Source organism: Pan troglodytes, chromosome 11, assembly GCF_028858775.2.
Source record: "Pan troglodytes isolate AG18354 chromosome 11, NHGRI_mPanTro3-v2.0_pri, whole genome shotgun sequence".
Lineage (NCBI taxonomy): Eukaryota > Metazoa > Chordata > Mammalia > Primates > Hominidae > Pan > Pan troglodytes.
In genome coordinates, this window is record NC_072409.2 from 50,071,883 (window position 1) to 50,093,676 (window position 21,794).

The 21,794-nt window shown below is 44.9% G+C and overlaps 1 protein-coding gene across 13 annotated transcripts in view; it reads right to left on the reverse strand.

Annotated features, from left to right (window-relative positions):
- The window catches only part of SPIN1 (spindlin 1), a 90,093-nt gene extending 70,443 nt beyond the window's left edge, over positions 1 to 19,650 (reverse strand). The window contains exon 1 of one of the 13 annotated variants that reach the window (XM_016961098.4): positions 19,534 to 19,650. The gene's annotated coding sequence lies outside the window, so the exon portion shown is untranslated. Of the gene's footprint in view, positions 1 to 18,389; positions 18,775 to 19,261; positions 19,363 to 19,533 lie in introns of those variants that run through there. The other 12 variants (XM_054658222.2, XM_054658219.2, XM_003951470.6 and 9 more) reach the window with 12 other exon arrangements.
- Between the last annotated feature and the right edge of the window lie 2,144 nt (positions 19,651 to 21,794).

The following is a 21,794-nucleotide window of genomic DNA, read 5'->3' on the forward strand; positions in this document are numbered from 1 at the left end:
GCCTGGGTGACAGAGCAAGACTCTGGCTCAAAAAAAAAAAAAAGAGAGAGATTCCAGTCATAGGAGTGATTTTTAAAACTTGACAGTTTACTTCTTACAAAAAAAAAAAAAAATGAAAACTGAAGATACAATTCAATAGCATTTTTTTAATTTAAAAAAAAATTAGAGATGAGGTCTCACTATGTTGCCCAGGCTGGTCTCGAACTCTTGAGCTCAAGTAATCCTCTTGCCTTGGCCTCCCAAAGTGCTGGGATTACAGATGTGAGCCACTGCTCCTGACCACAATTCAATAGCTTATTTTAACACCTTAGAAGAAAACTGACAACTTAGAATTCTGTACACATCAGAAGTATCCTTCAAAAAGGAAGATGAGGCCGGTGGCTCACACCTGTAATCTCAGGACTTTGGGAGGCCGAGCAGATGGATCACTAGGGATCAGCAGTTCAAGACCAGCCTGGGCAATATGGCAAAACCCTGTCTCTACTGAAAATAACAAAAAAATTAGCCAAGCATGGTGGCGCACACCTGTATGTAGTCCCAGCTATTCGGGAGGCTGAGGCAGGAGAATGGCTTGAACTGGGAGGCAGAGGTTGCAGTGAGCCGAGATCACGCCACTGCACTCAAGCCTGGGCAACAGAGTGAGACTCCATCTTTTTTTTTTTTCTTTTTTTAAAAAGGAAGATCAATTTGAGGCATGTCTAGACTAACATAGGAAATTCACTACTAGAAGTTACACAAAAGGTGGGAAGCATAAAGGGTGTTCTTCGGGCAGAAGAAAATGTTACAAGATGGAGGATCTAGTTAGCAAATGAAAAGGATAAATTTTGTGGGTAAATCTAAATGGCTATTGAAAATACAAATTAATCCTGTCTTAAGATAAAATACAGACAGAATTAAAACAATGCAATAATGACAATGTGAATAAAAATGAGCTCAACAGAGTATCCAGGAGAGGAGGAAAGTATCAAATAATATTAGATTTTGATAGTAAAAGATTCATGTTTAAGTAACTTCCAAGTTAGAACGGCAGAACAAACATAAAAAATAAGCATCTAAAAGAAGGCAAGAAAGGACAGGAAAAGGTAAAAAACAGGTTTGATAGGCAGAAAGTACTTATTAACAGATTGAAACTAAACGTGTTACTTTGTCAAATGCCAATAGACAGATGCTCTAATCATAAGAAACACACAAGATTTTTTAAAATTCTAGTATATACTGGCTGGGCACAGTGGCTCAAGCCTGTAATCCCAGCACTTTGGGAGGCCGAGGTGGGTGGATTACAAGGTCAGAAGATGGAGACCATGCTGGCTAACACGGTGAAACCCTGTCTCTACTAAAAATACAAAAAAATTAGCTGAGCGTGGTGGCAGGCGCCTGTAGTCCCAGCTACTGGGGAGGCTGAGGCAGGAGAATGGTGTGAACCCGGGAGGCGGAGCTTGCAGTGAACCGAGTCTGCGCCACGGCAACTCAGCCTGGGTGACAGAGCGAGACTCCAACTCAAAAAAAAAAAATTCTAGTATATACTGTTGGCAAGAAAATCTTTCAAAACTTAAGTACAGTCATGCCCCACACAGAGACATTTCAGTCAATAATGGATCACATATACAATGGTAGTCCCATAATATTATAATAGAGCCAGACACAGTGGCTCACATCTGTAACCCCAGCACTCTGGGAGGCCAAGGTGGGCAGATTACTTGAGTCCAAGGGTTGGAGACCAGACTAGGCAAGCGGCAAAACCCTATCTCTACATGTACACACACACACACACACACACACACACACACACACACACGCCAGGCATGGTGGCATGCGCCTGTAGTCACAATTACTAGGGAGATTGTGTGAGGATCACTTGAACCCAGGAGGCAGAGGTTGCAGTGAGCCAAGATGGCACCACTGCACTCCAGCCTTGGCCAGAGCGAGACCCTGTCTCAAAAACAAACAAACAAAAATTATATTGGAGCTAAAAAATTCCTATTGTCTAGTGATTTCATAGCCGTCTTTGTGGTGATGCTGGTGTAAACAAACCCACTGCGCTGCAAACAAAACTACTGTGTTCAAAGTCATACAAAAGTATAGTACAGGCTGGGCAGTGGCTCACACTTGTAATCCCAGCTACTCAGGAGGCTGAAGCAGAAGAATCGCTTGAACCCGGGAGGTGGAGGCTGCAGTGAGATGAGGTCGCGCCACTGCACTCCAGCCTGGGTAACGAGAGCGAAACTCTGTCTCAGGGGAAAAAAAAAAGGATAGTACAGGCCAGGCACTGTGGCTTACGACTGTAATCCCAGCACTTTGGGAGGGCGAGGTGGACGGATCACAAGGTCAGGAGTACTGGACCAGCCTGACCAACATGGTGAAACCCCGTCTCTACTAAAAATACAAGAATTACCCGGGCATGGTGGCGCATGCCAGTAATCCCAGCTACTCGGGAGGCTGAGGCAGGAGAATCGCTTGAACCCGGGAGGTGGAGGTTGCAGTGAGCCGAGATCCTGCCACTGCACTCCAGCCTGGGAGACAGAGCGAAACCCTGTCTCAAAAAACAAACAAAAAAAAGTATAGTACAATTACGTACAGTACATTGTACTTGATAATAAACAACTATGTTACTGGTTTATGTATTAACTATATGTTTAATCATTATTTTAGTCTGTACTCGTACTCATTTATAAAAAAAGTTAACTGTAAAACAGCCTCAGGCAGGTCCTTCAGGAGGTACTCCAGAAGAAAGCACTGTTATCATAGATGACAACTCCATATGTGTTATTGCACCTGAACAAGATGCCGAGGTGGAAGACAGTGATACAGATGATCCTGAGTATCTTAGTTGTTTTTTTTTTTTTTTTTTGAGACGAAATCTCACTCTTGCCCCCAGGCTGGAGTGCAATGGCACGATCTCGGCTCACTGCAACCTCTGCCTCCGGGGTTCAAGCGATTCTCCTGCCTCAGCCTCCCGAGTAGCTGGGATTACAGGCGCCTGCCACTACGCCCGGCTACTTTTTGTATTTTTAGTAGAGACAGGGTTTCACCATGTTGGCCAGGATGGTCTTGAACTCCTGACCTCAGGTGATCTGCCTGCCTCGGCCTCTCAAAGTGCTGGGATTACAGGCATGAACCACTGCGCCTGGCCAAGTATCTTAGTTTTTAACAAAAAGTTTAAAAAGTAAAAACAAAAGTAATAAATTTTTAAAATAGAAAAGGCTTACAAAATAACAGGAAGAAAGTATTTCTATACATCTGTACAATGTGTTTGTGTTTTAAGCTAAGTACTATAAGAGTCAAGAAATTTAAAAATTATGAACTTCATAAAGTAAAAAAGCTATACGGTTTCTAATATAGATGCAAGAAAAAAGTGTCTTCGCTGTCTGACTGTAGCAGCCAAGACTGGATTGAAGAACTGGGGGTTAGGGGAGAGTAAGCTAAGGTTAAGTTATTATTGAAGAAAAATTTTTCTATAAATTTAGTGTAGCCTAACTGTACAGTGTTTATACACAGTCTACAATAGTGCACAATAATGTCCTAGGCCTTCACATTCACTCACCACTCACTCACCCAGAGCAACTTCCAATCCTGCAAGCTCCATTCATGGTAAGTGCCCTAATACAGGTGGACCATTTCTGTATCTTTTATACCAGGTTTTCACTGTACTTTCTCTGTGTTTACATACATAATTACTTACCATTGTGTTCCAACTGTCTACAGTATTCAGTTCAGTCACATACTATACAGGTTTGCAGCCTAGGAGCAAATAGGCTTACCATTTAGCCTAAGCGTGTCAAAGGCTACACCATCTAAGTTTTGTGCAAGTATGCTCTATAATGCTCACCTAACAACGCAGTTCTCAGAACATATTCTCATCATTAAGCAACACATGCTGGAAAAATAAGTAAGACTGAAATTAAAGGGTAAAAAAGGATATACCCTACACATACTAACCAAAGGAAAACACTGCAGCAACATTAATATCAAGCTAAATAAACTTTACCTCTAATAATACTGGCCCCTTAAAAAGAACACTTAGTAGTGGTTTTTTTTTTCCCCCGCTTTGAAGACAGGATCTTACTCTGTCACCCAGGCTAAGTGCAACGGTATGATCAGGGTTCCTGAGTGCAGCCTTCACCTCTCAGGCTCAGGTGATCCACCCACATCACCCTCCCGAGTAGCTGGGACTACAGGTGTGTGCCACCACACACAGCTAATTTTTTTTAATTTTCTGTAGAGATGGGGTCTTGCTATGTTGCCCAGGCTGGTCTCAAACTCTAGACTCAAGTGATCCTCCCACCTCAAGCCTCCCAAACTGCTGGGATTACAGTGATTTTAAAAGACCTGGTTGATACATAGCTCTAAATACCAATGCATCTAAGAACACACCCTCATAAGATAATGTATAAAGCAAAAAGTATTGGAACTAAGGAAAAACTGACAAATGCAAAATCAAAGTATTAATACATCTCTTTCAATAACCAACAGAACAAGCTGAAAAGTTTCTGCACAGCAAAGGAAACAAATGACAGAGTGAAGAGACAACCTGTTGAATGGGAAATGATGTGTGCAAACCATTCATGACAAAGGACTAAAATCCAGAATATGCAACAAGCTCAAATAACCAACAATTAAAAAATAATAATAATAATAATCCCACTAAAAAGTGGGCAAAGGACATCAAAAAACATACAAATGGCCAAATGATATATGAAAAAATGCTCACATCAGTAATCATCAGGTAAATACAAATCAAAACTACAATGAGATAGCACCTTACCACAGTTAGGATAACTATTATTAAAAACACAAACAACAGAAGATGGCAAGGATGCGGAGAAAAGGGAACTCTTATACACTGGGAATGGAAATTAGTAAAGCCATTATGAAAAACAGTACGGAGATTTCTCAAAACACTAAAAATAGAACTACTACATACTTCAGCAATCCCACTACTGGCTATTTATCCAAAGCAAAAGAATTCAGTATTATCAAAGGGATACATACACTCACCTGTTTACCACAGCACTATTTACAAAAGCAAAGATATAGAATCAACCTAAGTATCCATCAATGAGCAGAGAGATAAAGAAAACGTGGCATATATACACAATGGAATGCTATTCAGCCAGAAAGAAGAATAAAATGTTTGCAGCAACATGGATGAAGCTGGAGGTCATTATGTTAAGTGAAATAAGCCATGCCAGGCATAGAAGGACAAATAACACATGTTCTAACAAATACATGGGAGCTATAAAAAAAAAAAAAAAAAGTTGATCTCATGGAAATAGAAAATACAATGACAGGTATCAGAGGCTGGGAAGGGTGAGGAAGAGAGGTTGGTTAATGGGTACAAACATACAGTTAGAAAGTTCTAATGTTCTCTAGCAGAGTAGGGTCACCATAGTTAGCAAATATATACTGTATATCTCAAAGTAGCTAAAAGAGAAGGCTTGAAATGTTACCAGCACACAGCAATGACAAATACTCAACGAGGCGCAGTAGTTCACACCTGCAATCCCAGCACTTTGGGAGGCTGAGGCAGGCGGATCACCTGAGGTCAGGGGACCCAGACCAGAATGGCCAACATGGTGAAACCCTGTCTCTACTAAAATTACAAAAATTAGCCCAGCATGGTGGCGCACACCTGTAATCCCAGCTTACTCAGGAGGCTGAGGCGGGAGAATTGCTTGAACCCAGGAGGCAAGAGGTTCCAGCAAGCCAAGATCGCACCACCGCACTCCAGCCTGAGCAACAGAGCGAGACTCCATCTCAAAAACAAAAAGATAAAATACTCAAGGCGATGGATGCTCCAGGTACCCTGACTTGATCATTATACATTCTATGCATGTAACAAGTATTCATATGCATCCCATAAAGATGTAAAATATTATGTATTAATAAAAGGAAAAGATTGTTAGGAATTTAGCAAAGTATTTTTAGGCAAAGGCTTAAAACAGACACATAACATCTCAACATAAGCAAGAACATACAGTTCCACAACTTGCTTCTCTTATTAAATGTTACATTTTTTTGTGTAATACAGTTGGCCCTTGGCCTCTTATGCCTTCAGCTCCACATCTATGGATTCAACTAACCTCAGATTTTCAACATTTGGGGAAAAAATGATGGTTTCATCTGTACCAAACACATAAAGTTTTTTCCTTGTAGTTATTCCCTCAACAATACAGTATAACTATTTGTATAGCGTTTACACTGTATTACATACTAGGAGTAATTTAGAGATTAAAGTATACAGAAAGATATGCATAGATTATATGCAAATACTACGCCATTTTATATAAGAAACTTGAGCATCCATGGATTTTGGTATCCATGGGGTGGGGTGCAGGGGGGGAGGCAGGCGGAGTGTGGGTCCTGGAACCAATTCCCTGATATGGAGGGATGGCTGTATGAATTTTTTTTCCTATCAACCTCTTATTATTAACAGTGGCACAATATTCCAGTGTATGGGTATAATGGTCATTTACTCTACCTTAACTCCATTATTGGACAGTTGTTTCTAATTCTTCTCGATCACAAACACTGATATAATGAAAAACCTTAAACATAACGTACTTGTATACTGTCCATATTCATCTATACAATAAAATCCTAGCAGTGAAACTGCTGGATCAACAGAGCACATGCATTTTAAATTGTTTTAGTGCAGCCATCCTCCAAAAAGGTCCTAGCAAAGTACAGTTCCACCAACAATGCAAGTTATTTAAGGGCTATGCATTTAGGTGAACCTTTCCTTATGAACTAATATTTTATTAGAATCTCACTCTGTTGCCCAGGCTGGAGTGCAGTTGCACGATCATGGCTCACCGCAGCCTCGACTTCCCCAGCTCAACTGATCCTCCCACCTCAGCCTCCCGAGTAACTAAAACTACAGGCACAAGCCACCACACCCGGCTAATTTTTTTTTTTTTTTTTGAGGCGGAGTCTCGCTCTGTCACCCCAGCTAGAGTGCAGTGGCATGATCTTGGCTCACTGCAACCTCTGCCTCCTGGGCTCAAGCGATTCTCCTGCCTCAGTCTGCCGAGTAGCTGGGATTAAGGCATGGGCCATGATATCCGCTTAATTTTTGTATTTTTAGTAGAGATGAGGTATCGCCATGTTGGCCAGGCTGGTCTCAAACTCCTTACCTCAGGTGATCCTCCTGCCTTGGCCTCCCAAAGTGCTGGGATTACAGGTATTAGCCATCATGCCAGGCCAAATATAGACTCTCATAGAAGGTGAGTGAATGGTCAGTGGAGTTCCTTGTTAGGCCAGAAAAAATCTGAGGCATCAGGCCTTGTGGATGGGCCTCAGTCAATTAACCCAACTGTTAAGAGTCCTTTCTATCTCCTTGAACTATAACACTGAACCCAGAATCTCTGCTTAGTGAGCCCAGATCAATAAATTCTGCCTGATTCAACTTTATGTTCCTTCCACTGTTATACTATACCCCTAAGATCCATTGCCACAAATCAAATACTCCTCCAGGCTCCTGACTATACAGTGGCAAAACTATACAATCTTTTAGAGTGCAGCATACCTTTCTCATGGGTCACCTCACTCTCTAGGGCCTGCTGCAACTACAGTCCAGCCACAGATCTACAAGAAAGAAGGATTACAGGGCAGATTCTGAGGAAGACAGTACCGTGCTGGGCAACTACCCAAAGGGAGGCCAATTACAGGTTTTTCAGGCAAACGGAGATTAAGTTCCTCTGGGAAGGGTTGGAAAGGCTGCTTCTCCGGGAAAGGCAGCAGAGCAGCATTTAAGGATTTAAGGTCTCCAGCTTAAACAGAATCTGACCATATGCCTCCAATCCAATTTTCAGGATTCCATTCCTACCAATCAATGATCTCACCCACAAATTAGGAATTACATTTGCATTTTTAGAGCAGTCACAGAAACCTTCGGGTCCCTTACGTGTAACCTGAGCTAAAAATTTAAAAGCCTGAGCTGATCATTCTGCTTTGTATGGTTTGAACTTGGCTGAGCTGAACTACATTCCCCAGAATTTCCTTTCCTTTATGTTTCCAACTTGCATGGCTCACAAGAGATTCTTGTGCAGCAACCGAAGGGTGCAGAAGATAAAGCAACCACCCTGCAGCTTGCACACACTGTTGCTGCTCATCTTCTGACTCACCCCATTCGTGTGAGGCAGTGGTTGGCCTAGAATTGCAGCTGCATCCACTCCACCTTCCTCTGGGCTCTCCTTAAGCTTCTCTGCCTCCTGGGCTACATTTGCCAAGGATCCAACTCTTACAGGCCACCCACACAAGCAGGAACAAAGGCAACTAGAACTAGCATGGTTTCCATGTACCTTGCCTGTGGCTTCCTGTGTCCTCTTCTTCCCCACTTTACATCCATCTTCCTTTCTCAAATGACTGCCCTGTGGACTTCAAACTCCAGCATCAATCACAAAGACAACAGCCTGACACAAACTGCTTAACGGCTGGGCACGGTGGCTCACGCCTGTAATCCCAGTACTTTGGGAGGCCGAGGCGGGTGGATCACGAGGTCAGGAGTTCAAGACCAGCCTGGCCAACATGGTGAAACCCCATCTCCACTAAAAATACAAAAAAACTAGCCGGGCATGGTGGCGCACGCCTGTAGTCCCAGCTACTTGGGAGGCTGAGGCAGGAGAATCGCTTGAACCCAGGAGGCGGAGGTTGCAGTGAGCCAAGATTGTGCCACTGCACTCCAGCCTGGGCAAGAGAGGGAGACTCCGTCTCAAAAAAAAAAAAAAAAAAAAAAACTGCTTAAGCCAGCTCCTCCTACACTGTGTGAACTCAAATCACTGTAACAAATGCCTTAATACATACACACACATATCCCATATACGTTTTTCTTTATCCATCCTAGGGGTTTCATTTTTCTAAACCTTATGTGATCCTGAAAAAAATATTACAATTAAAAGTCAACAAGGCCGGGCACGGCGGCTCACGCCTGTAATCCCAGGGAGGCCAAGGCAGGCGGATGACCTGAGGTGGGGAGTTCGAGACCAGCCTGACCAACATGGAGAAACCCGTTTCTACTGAAAATACAAAATTAGCTGGGTGTGGTGGTGCATGCCTGTAATCCCAGCTACTCAGGAGGCTGAGGCAGGAAAATTGCTTGATCCCACGAGGCGGAGGTTGCGATGAGCCAACATCGTGCCATTGCACTCCAGCCTGGGCAACAAGAGCAAAACTCTGTCTCAAAATAAATAAATAAAAGTCAACAAATTGTTACTTAATAATCACTGTATGACAAACACCTGTGCAGACAAGACATTTAACCAACCGGACACCCTCAATTTCCTTATTATTTAATTCTCGCTACTGCACAGGGTAGCTTGAGCCCTCACAATTCAGACACCGAGCTAGATACCAGAAAAGTAATTACAGGCAAAAACAGGAATGGTTCTGCTTTCATGAAACTCAGCCTTTGTGGGAAAACTAAAATTAATTAAATCACATAAACTAATATAACACTGTAATTCTGATAAGCACCAAGAGGACTTGACTGCAGAAAAGTCAAAAAAATTCAAGAACTTCAGACAGCCGGGCACGGTGACTCATGCCTGTAGTGCAGTGGCACAGGTGGGAGGCTGAGGCAGCACTTTGGGAGGCTGAGGCAGGTAGACTGCTTGAGTTCAGGACCTCGAGACCAGCCTGGGCAACAAGGCAAAATCCCGTCTCTACTAAAAATACAAAAATAAACTAGCCAGGCATGGTGGCACATGCCTGTAGTCTCAGCTACGCGGGAGGCTGAGATGGGAAGATCACCTGAGTCCGGGAAGGTCGAGGCTGCAATGAGCCAAAACTGTGCCACTGCACTACAGCCTAGGCAACTGGAGTGAGACCTTGTCTCAAAAAAACAACTTCAGGCTGGGCACGGTGGCTCACACCTGTAATCTCAGCACTTTGGGAGGCAGAGGAGGGCAGATCACTTGAGGTCAGGAGATGGCGACCAGTCTGGCCAACAAGGTGAAACCCTGTCTCTACTAAAAATACAAAAAAATTAGCCAGGCATGGTGGCACGCACCTGTACTCCCAGCTACTTGGGAGACTGAGGAATGAGAATTGCTAGATCCTGGGAAGTGGAGACTGCAGTGAGCTGAGACCGCACCACTGCACTCCAGCCTGGGAGACAGAGCAAGACTGGGGGAAAAAAAACACTTCAGACAACTGATGCTTGTTGGAGTCGGTGATGAATATCAGTACAGTCCAATCTCTTTATCTTATGAAAATGTGCAAGCATGCACACAGAAAATTTCATTAAAAGTGATGCTTGAGCCAAACTCTAAAGACCAGGAATAACTGTTAACAAAGAAAGGCATTCCAGGCAGAGGAAAAGAACAAGTGCCAAGATTCCTGGTGGAGAAGATGGTGAGCACAGGAGAATGAAGGAGGCCCCACACAGCTGGAGCAAAGAAAGCAAGGGGAAAAACAGTACAAGATGAGGCTGAGGCCCAAAAGTAATTAGTCATGCACCACCTAATGACGTTTCTGTCAACACAACAGACCACACATACCACAGTGGATCCATATTATGAGGCTGTTTTAAGCTACGTGTTATTTAAAAAGACAGAAAGTTAAAAAAAAAAGTTAAAAAGCTTATTAAGTTAAAAAATTACAGTAAGCTGAAGTTAATTACTGAAGAAACTTTTTATGAATTTAGTGTAGCCTAACTGTAGTGTTTACATACAGTCTACGGTAGTGTACAGTAATGTTCTAGGCCTTCACATTCACTCACCACTCACTCACAGACTCAACCCAGAGCAACTTCCAGTCCTGACAGCTCCATTCATGGTTCAGTGCCCTACACAGGCATGCCATTTCTCTTTTATACCACATTTCTACTGTACTTTCTCTGTCCTTAGATATGTTTAGATACATAAATACCTACACAGCACTGTGTTCCAATAGTCTACAGTATTCAGTTCAGTCATATGCTGTACAGGTTTGTAGCCTAGGAGCATTAAGCCATATTACATAGCCTAGGTGCCTAGTAGGTTGTCCCATATAGGTTTGTGTAAGTATACTCTATGAGGTACACAACGAGGTTCTCTGAATGTATCCCATTGTTAAGGGATGTAAAGCTATATGTACACCAACTATATGTGTACCCTTGAGACTACGTTATAAACTTTTGTCCTTAAGGCACTGGAAAGCCATTTAGAGTTTTTCTGTTTTCTTTTCTGAGACGGAGTCTCACTCTGTTGCCCAGTCTGGAGTGCAGGGGTGTGATCTCGGCTCACTGCAGCCTCCGCCTCCCAGGTTCAAGCAATTCTCCTGCCTCAGCCTCCTGAGTAGCTGGGATTACAGGCATGCGCCACCACACCCGGCTAATTTTTGTATTTTTAGTAGAGACGGGGTTTCACCATGTTGGCCAGGCTGGCCTCAAACTCCTAGCTTCAGGTAATCCGCCCACCTCGGCCTCCCAAAGTGCTGGGAGTACAGTACAGGTGTGAGCCACCGCACCCACCTGGCCACCATTTAGAGTTTTAAGTAAAAAGCTGACATGGTCAGATCTGCCTTTTAAAAATGTAATTTTTTTTTTTTGAGATGGAGTCTCACTCTGTCACCCAGGCTGAAGTGCAATGGCGCGATCTCAGCTCACTGCAACCTCCACCTCCCAAGTTCAAGTGACTCTCATGAGGAGTAGCTGGGATTACAGGCGCAGGCCACCATGCCTGGCCAATTTTTGTATTCTTAGTAGAGACGGGTTTTTTTGTTGTTGTTGCTGTTGTTTTTGAGACGGAGTCTCCCTCTGTCACCCAGGCTGGAGTGCAGTGGCGCAATCTCAGCTCACTGCAGTCTCTGCCTCCCAGGTTCAAATGATTCTCTTGCCTCAGCCTCCCGAGTAGCTGGGATTACAGGCACGCGCCACCACGCCAGGCTAATTTTTGTATTTTTAGCAGAGATGGGGTTTCACCATGTTGGTCAGGCTGTTCTTGAACTCCTGACCTCGTGATCGGCCCACCTCAGCCTCCCAAAGTGCTGGGATTACAGGTGTGAGCCACCACACTCAGCCTGAAAATGTAATTTTTTTAGGCTGCATTGATGCCTGACGCCTGTAATCCCAAGTTTTTTGGGAAGCCCAGGTAAAAGAACTGCTTGGGGTCAGGAGTTCAAGATCATCCTGGGCAACACTGTGAGACCTCATCTCTACAAAAAATCAAAAAGTTTTAAAAAGAAAATGTAACATTTTGACACTAACAAAACTACAAATGTGTTTACCTTTCACCCCACATCTATCTTAAAGCTGTATCTGCACAAATAAAAAACAATATACCCACAAGGTTATTCATTGCCGCAATATTTATAACAGCCAAGAGAATATAAAAAACCCAAATGTTCATCATTAGATGAGTTGCAAGCATGCACTTCAATGAAGCGCTCTCCAGAATAAATTAAGTAAAAGGGAGCAGTGTGCATAGAACGGCAGAGCAGTGTGCATAGAACGCTGCCTATTGTGTAGGAAAGGGAAACAAAAATATACACATATGCTTACATTTGCAAAAATGAAATATCAGAAAAATAAAGCAGAAACAACTGGGGCAAGAGAGAAATTCGTGGAGGAACAGAATTAAAGTGAAGCTGTGAACATAACTTTTTAACACAGATCAGATTTTTTAACTACATAAATGTTCTACATGTTAAAAAATACATTAAATAGGCCAGGCGCAGTGGCTCACGCCTGTAATCCCAGCACTTTGGCAGGCCGAGGCGGACAGATCACGAGGTCAGGAGATCGAAACCATCCTGGCTAACATGGTGAAACCCCGTCTCTACTAAAAATACAAAAATTAGCCGGGCGTGGTGGCGGGCGCCTGTAGTCCCAGCTACTCAGGAGGCTGAGGCAGGAGAATGGCGTGAACCCGGGAGGCGGAGCTTGCAGTGAGCCGAGATCGCACCACTGGACTCCAGCCTGGGCGACAGAGCAAGACTCTGTCTCAAAAAAAAAAAAAAAAAAAAATACATTAAATAAAAAACTAAAGCAATTCTTAAAGTAAGAATTTCAGGCAAACAAACCAAATTAATTATCAAACATATAACATAATCAGAGAAAATCTTTTCAAATGGCCTTCCAAATTAGAATGTCAACTGTACATGCTTATGTGGATATATTTTAAGGAAAAAACCATAACCAAACATAAAGCTACAGTTGCTTATTAGTGTTATTTTCAAACTACATTTATACTGTAAGATAATGCAATTATATTAATGTTGCTAAGAATGTAAATTTTCAACGTTAGAGAAAAAAGGATAAGCTCATAGTAAAAACTCTGTGATGTTAAATTCGAACTGGAAATACCAATATAAAAATCAAAATCTGTATGCTTCCCATGGCTGTCCAATAAAAGCATGGGCATTCTAACAGTAAGAACATATAACACCCAGATTTCTGTATCTAAATTCTACTCCTCAATAAAGCAAGCTGAAAGACTCAGTTGATAGGTATTTGGCAAGAAAAGCACAAAGTGAACCTTAGACATCTTGTGTCAGAAAGCAAGAAAAGCTTCAGAGATTACGTGTCATGTCAAAGGAAAGAGAACCAGGTTGAAAGGACCTCAACATGTCCAAGTTGTGAAAAGCTAAGGAAAAACAGTGAGTATTTGATTAAAACACACTGGATAAAGCCACACATGGTGGCTCACACCTGTAATCCCAGCACTTTGGGAGGCTGAGGTAAGAGGATCACTTGAGCTCGGGAGTTTGAGACCAGCTGGACCAACAAGGTAAAACCCCATCTCTACTAAAAATACAAAAAATTTGCCAGGCATGGTGGTGCACGCCTGTAATCCCAGCTGCTTGGGAGGCTGAGCCAGGAGAATAGCTTGAACCCGGGAGGCGGAGGTTGTAGTAAGCCAAGGTCACACCACTGCACTCCAGCCTGGGTGACAGAGCAAGACTGTCTCAAAATTTAAAAAACCAAAAACACACATTGGATACATAAAAATCCATGGGTCTACAATGATGCTAAAGAGAGAAAGAAAAAAGTAATTCGAACCCCTCCCTCCAAAAAAAATCAGGTCTGGAGAGATGGCTGACGCCTGTAATCCCAACACTCTGGGAGGCCGAGGTGGGCAGATCACAATGTCAAGAGATCGAGACCATCCTGGCCAACATGATGAAACCCCCGTCTCTACTAAAAATACAAAAATTAGCTAGGTGTGGTGGCACATGCCTGTAGACCCAGCTATTCGGGAGGCTGAGGCAGGAGAATCGCTTGACTCCCGGGAGGTGGAGGGTGCAGTCAGCTGAGACTGCGCCACTGCACTCCAGCCTGGTGACAGAGGGAGACTCCGTCTCAAAAAAAAAAAAACAAACCCAAAAGCAAGAAAAAGGACATTCTTTTCTCTCCTTATTGCCTGTGTCAGGTTAAGTAACAGTAATTCAAATATATGATATGATTTGTTAAATCATTTGCAGACAGGCCCAAGCATAAACAACTACAAAGAAATATAACCTAGTTTTAAAAAAAAAAATTTGCCTATTTTGTTAACACACTACTATAACATCTCAAATGGTATAAAGATGCCTTACTAGTCTTTTCATGTATTCTCTCACCATTTGGATAAAATAATATTTACATTGAGTAAATTCTTCCTCCTCCCCTCCCTTCAGGAAAAAAAAAAAGCACATTTAACATAACATTAAATATTCTGAGTTCAGACCAATACCCCATGCTTTAAATGACTTCACCAGCTTCTCTAACAGGCTAGACTCTGGAGATTAAAGATCCTACATGGGCAGGTTCCTCCAACTCACCTTTCATACTGTTCTAAAACACAGGTCCAATCCTGCCCCTGCTTTCAATGGTTTCCCTCTACCTACAAATTCAACACCAACCACCTTAATGTTACATGCAGAATTTAAAAGGTGGCCCCCAAATTCATCCCTAGACAGATCAGCCATAGGAAAGAAACTACAGGTGGTGTAGGCAGTGGTGACATCATCATCAATATCAACTGGGCATTTACTGTATACCAGGAGCCTATGAATCATTTTACTTTATTTAAGCTCACCCCTGATGAGGTAGGTGTTCTCGTCCCCTGCTATACATAAACACACTCACAAAGGAGGATAGATAGAAGATAGTAGCTAGGTAGGTAGGTAGAAAAAGAGGGAGGGAGGGAGGGAGGGAGGAAGGAAGGGAGGGAGGGAGGGAGGAAGGAAGGAAGGAAGGAAGGAAGGAAGGAAGGAAGGAAGGAGGGAAGGAAGGAAGGAGGGAAGGAAGGAGAAGAGAGGAGAGGAGAGGAGACAGGTAACAAGGGGCTAACTTTTGGCTGGGATTGAAATCCCCGATGGCCTCTTTAACTCCTCTCATGCCTCTGTTCCTGCTTTCCCCTCCATCCAGATGTCTTTCTTCTCCCATTCTGATAATCTATAGAATCACCTTCTCTTCCCAGATACCCTTCAGCACAGAATTCCCTCATTATATGCATGTGTATCTCCTCTATCAGCCTATAAAGTCTGTAAGGATACATCTGTTTTTATATTTAGCCAAACACGACTTGTTCTATAAAGGGTTTACGGCAATTTTAAGGTCATGATCAGGCTCCCAGTAAAAACATAATTTAACATTAAATTGGACTGAATACTGATGCACAACTAAGCCAACTGTTTACCTCAACATTAAAAAAATGCTAATAACTACAGCTAAGTTCAAAAGTAGAAAGGAGAAGGAAATCAACATCTACTGGCGTCAGCTGCTGTATTTCAGGAACTGTACTGAGAACTCTATAAATCCATTTCATGTAATTCTCAGAACAGACTTACACCATAGGTTTTATCCCAGTTTATAGCTAAGGAATTCAAGGTTTTAAAAGGCTTTGTGGGTTGGCTCTTTCACCAATATTTGCTGGAGTTTGGGTTTTCAGGCTCTTTCTGGGTCATAGATTTCTTTCCAGGATACCTTGTAGCAATTTGAGAGCTGGCATCACTTTCCGCTGGGTCCCAAAGATGCAGGAAGAGCTTAGTACTGTTGACTAGACCGCGGATGGACCCACCACAAAAGTTTAACCCAACCTTGACCCCAGAATCTTCACAAATGCTCAGTGAAGAAAATCCCCAGGACGACTCGGGCCTCCCTTCTGCTCAGAGATGTCAATAAAGAACTTCAGTAGCATGACTTTCAATCCTAGTACCAAATTCCCTTCCCTTCTACCAGAAGATTCATCCCAACAACTGGATAGAAGAGAAACGACCTTCCAGGACATCAGAGATGGCTTGCCTCAGGAGTAGAAGAAAGAACGCTGCTACCTATGCAGAAAGGAAGTATGGCAAAATTGAGATACCTGTTACTCAACAGATGTTCTTGGCTTGAAAAACTAGTAGATACTGGGCCAAAGGGAGAGTTCAGAATGAATCAAGAAGGGAACCATTCAAATGTGGCTGCAGTTTCTGTTATCATAGCCTGAGAATGCTACAACAGGGAATCATGACACCAAGCCAATTCAACCATAAACTGTCATTCTTGTACTTTTTTTTTCTTGCTGGTAATTTTATGTATTAGGTTGAGAAAGCTAATCTATGTTAGAAGAGCCTGTATACCAATAATTTTAATAAACAGTTCTGTGATTTTTTGGGGTATATTTTCATTTCTACCATACCACCAATAATTTATCAGAGATCTATGTAGCTTGAATGTATTTGAGTAACTTCAACATACTTCAGCTCTCCTCCCTGATGTGACCCAAAGAGCCAGTAGGTCCTAAGTGTCCTATGTGTGTTAGAAGCCTGAAGTCAGTGAGATGAAGCCCAACCCAAGAATTCAAGTAAAGTAACTTGTGGGGCAAGAATATAAAGACAACAATGGGTAGTTTGGCAAGAGCATAATTATTAAATTTTCTGGTTTTCAAAAATGTGAACTCCAATAAGAGGACCTTCAATGTGCTGTTTTTGCAATTTTCAGTAACAAATGTGTGTATAGAGAAAATAAAACTGACATATTTGAGTAGCTTTAAAAAAAAACTTTTTTAAAAAAAAGGCTGCATGATGAATCAGTTATGTGGCTTTGGACCAGTAAGGAGTCAATTTCAACCCAGACTGTTCTGACTTGGAAGGCCATTGTGATTCCATGTCTAACTCCAGAATATTGTTTTCACAATACCATAATATCTTCTAAACTAAACAAAATACTTGCACGAAATAGTTGATTCTCTTCTTCCAATTTCTTTTCATTCATGGAAAGGGAAAGAAGACACATTGAATTAAGCATCCAACAAATATAAATACAGCATTAACATTTAAATGCTATCTCAGCAAATATTTTAAAGGATAAACCAAAAGAATGTATATCGAATATACTAGAAAAAAGATGTTAGCAATTAAGGAGTGCAACCAGTAACGTTGTAACTATGTGCAATCAGGTAAGTCACTGGAAGTGAAAACCACCTAAACCTCTGGCAGTTAAAACCAAATTAATAACTCTCATCAATATGATAGCCAAATTTGAGACACTACCCACGAAATGCAGAGGGGCACACATCAGGCACATCAATATTGTGACCCCTCAGTTCACAAGTAAGGGAGACACACAATTATCTGAGATACACTGTAAGGACACCAATGACCAACATATGGCATCGCAATGGCTGTTCCAGGGAACATCCATTTTCACTGTTTCCTGGATTTCAGGCATAGAAAGATGACTGAAGACATATACTGGCCCTTTTGCCTTGACCCAATTCATAACCATTGCAAAAGTAACCATTTCGCTACTCAAAAGATTATAAAGAAACTCTATTTTTCCTAAGAATCTAGGATCTACTACCTATAATTCTGGCATACACATTCTTTACAACCTTAATATATAATTATCAAATCTGATAACGAACGTTCTGTAAATTACCAGGTACTACAATATTTTGGTGTTTGCCTTTTAACTAAAGCTGAGGGGGGAGAGTGGGGAGGTTGGAAGAAGCCTCATTTCACCTGCCCTTTCCAAAATTTCACTTCAAAAGAGTGTTAAAAAAACTCAGTGTATCTAGGTATAAATCTCCAAGTTTAATTTTCACTGCTTAACAAAAGCGATGTAGAAAGCAATTACTGTACCCTCCATTAATCCTTTCGGATTGCATGGAATTCCTTCCAGAAAATTCCAACAGAAAAAAAGTTAAGACAGGTAATCGCGTTTTGGTACGTGTGTCGTCTCTGGCACAAGTCATGTAGAGTGAAATCCTTTAAGACATTTAAATGTTCCTGGTATTGTTTTGTGATTAACGTGATAAAATTGCCAAACAATCCATATTTACCATGAGTGAAAACACTTCCACCACGTACGGAAAATCTCTCCAAAACACAAAATCTGATTCAAAAATTATAAGTAAAAAGAGAATAAATGTAAAAACAATTGCGTAAACAAACTTTGAAATGCGTATACGATGACATTACTGAAGCCATTACTCAAAACGAACCTCTGTAAAATCGAGAACGCACAATCAATGCAATAAGATGCTCGAGAAAGCCAAACCCGAGGCGCTGCGCAGTTCCCGCATCGCACAATTCGTTTCAACACATTCCTTGACGAATACACCCAAGGTCACTCACGATGGAGAGGAAAAGTGCCTGTCTCTCTCCAGAGCACGCAACCCGTTCGCCGCGCCCCCACGGAGGGCGGCGAAGAGACGGCGCATCAGGAAAGGGGCTGCGCGGGCGCGAGGACTGGCCGGTGGGCGTTCCGGCGCCGCGAACCGCGGAGCCTGCAACTTACAAGGTCCGCGGCCATCCCCCGGGCCTGGGAGAGGTGGCCCCAGGGCAGGCCCGCGTCCCCGGGGTGACCCGACCCGCCGCGCCGGGGTCCCGCCCCTCCCCCCGCCCCGCCCCCGTCGCCAGCCCGGGATTATGCAACGTTCCCCCTCCCCGCCTGCATTCTGGCGCAGCGCCCCCTCCCCGCGCCCGACTGCGCAGCGCCGCCGCCCCCTGCCCGCCGGCCTCCCCGCCCGGCTCCAAACAAAGCGCGCGCTAAGGGGCCGGCGGCGGCCGGGGAACTGGGGACGGGAGGGTGGCGGCCATGTTGGCGGGGGGCGGCGGGGATGGGGGGACGGAGGAGTGGGGGCCGGCGAACAAAGGAGCGCGCGCCCGCCCCGAGGCCCAGGCCCGCCCAGCCCGGGTCCCCGCCGCGGCCCGGCCGGCAGGGGGCGCTATGCGGGCGCCGCCCGCTGGACAATGCTCCGCCGGGCCCCGCGCTGGCCGCGCTCACCTGCGCCCCCGGGCAGACCGCCGCACCGCTGGCCCGCCCGCAGCCCGCACCCCCTCACGACCCACGCCCGCCCTGCGCGAGCCTCACCTGGTGACCGCCGAGGCTGCAGTCCACAGGCCCACGGGTACCGCCGTCGCTCGTTCGCGCTCCCGCTGGCCCCAGCCTGAGCCAGACGGCGCCTCCCCGCCCCCGCTCCCTCGCCGCGGACGCCGCCCGCCCCCCAACAGTCAGAGCGCACGCGCACTGCGCCCGCCGAACTGCGACGGCCGCGCCGCCCCGGCGCCTGGCGCCGACGGCCGACTGCGCAGGCGCAGTGGGGCGGGGCGGGGCCGGCGGGGGCGGGGCCTGGCCCCTCTCACCTGGCTGGCGGCAGGGCGGGGCTCGAGCCGGGGACTGCCAGGTGCGCGCCGGGAATGGGCGGCGGCAGGCGCGCGGGGCACAGGTTCCTGACGGGGCGCAGCTTTTCCCGGAAGGCAGGCAGCCTGAGAAGGGCTTCGTTTTTGCGCAGTAGGACGTTGAAGAAAGGACAAGCCCCCTTTGTCCTGGACGTAAGCCGCAAGTCGTCCAGAGTGGTGCACACCGCGAAGACTGAGGAAACTGGATCACAGGGCTGGGCCGTGAGCCTTGAACCTCGGAGAACGTCGCATTACTGCTCCAGCGCGCCGGTTCAGGGCCGCGGGACGCGAGCCCTTTAAAAGGATGGATTTGCTTCCTGTGACTCCCTGGAAGAGACGTCTTCACCACCGCACTACGTAGAGGCCGGCGTCGTCGCCCGCTCACCCCGCTTGCTGCCTCCCCGCACAAAGCCCAGCCCAGGTAGCTCAGGTTAGCTGGAGCCCCGGAGCCTCACCTGGCCTGGCCTAGGTTGTGTGGGGACGGGATGTGGCTTCTGCAAGCCCAGAAACCTGTTTCCACTCCCCCACCACAAATGGAACTCACCCAGCTCTACTCGCAAGGTTAGGAGCCAAAAATTCCCATGATCGCACGCGAATTCATTTGACTTCCGTTTCAGTTAAGATGCCTTTTCAGCATTTTGTTGCTTGTTTGCAGAAGGGAGAGAGGTAGGATCAAGAATAGTTTTTACTCCTGCAGAGTCGAGTGCGGGACTTGGAGGCTGAGTCCAGGCGCTCTCCCCTCCCCGCCAGTCCCGTGTCCTGGAGCAGGTCACTGACCCGGTTCCTCGAGTGCGACAGCGCAGCCTCATCATAATAAACCGCCTCCCAAAGCGTTGTCAGATCAAATTTCAGAACATGTTACTGGAAACCACCTTGAACACTCTAAACTGCAGCACAGTTATTAGTTAGCAATACTCTTTGGGGTTTCACTGGCACCTTTTCTAACAAATAAGAATGATAGATGCCTGCTCAAACAAATTGAAGTGCTTGTCTCAGATGACACACTTGGCAGGCATGGGACGTTCACAGGCCAACTAGAGGGCTAATTTCAAAACTGAGATATAAAAGTGTATCGCTGTACTTACAAGTTACCAAGTGTTGAGAAATTACTCACTTTCATTTGTGTATTTAATGTCTTTTTTGTTTTTTTAGACGGAGTCTCACTCTGTTCCCCAGGCTGCAGTGCAGTGGCATGATCTCGGCCCACTGCAACCTCCGCTTCCTGGGTTCAAGCAATCCTCACATTTCAGCCTCCCGAGTAGCTGGGATTACAGGCGCGCACCACCATGTCCAGCTAATTTTTAAAAATATTTTTAGTAGAGACGGGGTTTCGCCATGTTGGCCAGGCCGGTCTCAAACTCCTGGCCTCCAGCAATCCGCTGGCCTCGGCCTCCTGAAGTGCTAGGATTACAGGCGTGAGCCACCGCGCCTGGCCTGTTTAATGTCTTATAGTGGGGTCATCTCCGAAACAAAGAGGGATGGGAAGAAGGTAGGTGCCAAGAAGTCTGCTGGTTGGAAAATTTCATCTCATTGGTGAGATCCCTGGGTTTCTCCACCTCAGCAGTGTTGGCTTTTGGGATGGGATAATCCTTTCATGTGAGGTCTGTTCCATACTTTGTAGGATGTTTGACAGCATCCCTGGCCTCCACCCACTAGATGCCAGTAGCACACACACTCCTCCAAAATTCACGGAAAACGTCTTCAAAGTCAAATATGTAGCCCCACCTCCATCTCCGTCCCCAACCCCTGACTTAAAATTTGCCACTAGTGATGATCACATTGGGAGCTATTGAGAATACACAGGACTGTGGTTTACACCTGTAATCCCAACACTTTGGGAGGCTGAGGCTGGAGGATGGCTTGAGCCCAGGAGTTCGAGACCAGCCTGGGCAACATAGCAAGACCCCAACTCTAAAATAAATAAAATTTTTAAAAATTTTTAAAAGGCCAAGAACAGTGGCTCTCACCTGTAATCCCAGCACTTTGGGAGGCCGAGGCAAGTGGTTCACTTGAGGTCAGGAGTTTGAGACCAGCCTGGCCAACACAGTGAAACCCCATCTCTGCTAAAAATACAAAAATTAGCGAGGCGTGGTGGTGCACGCCTGTAATCCCAGCTGCTCCAGAGACTGAGGCAGGAGAATCGCTTGAACCCAGGAGGCAGGGTTTGCAGTGAGTCGAGAACTGTGCCACTGCACTCCAGCCTGGGTGACGGAGTCAAACTCCAT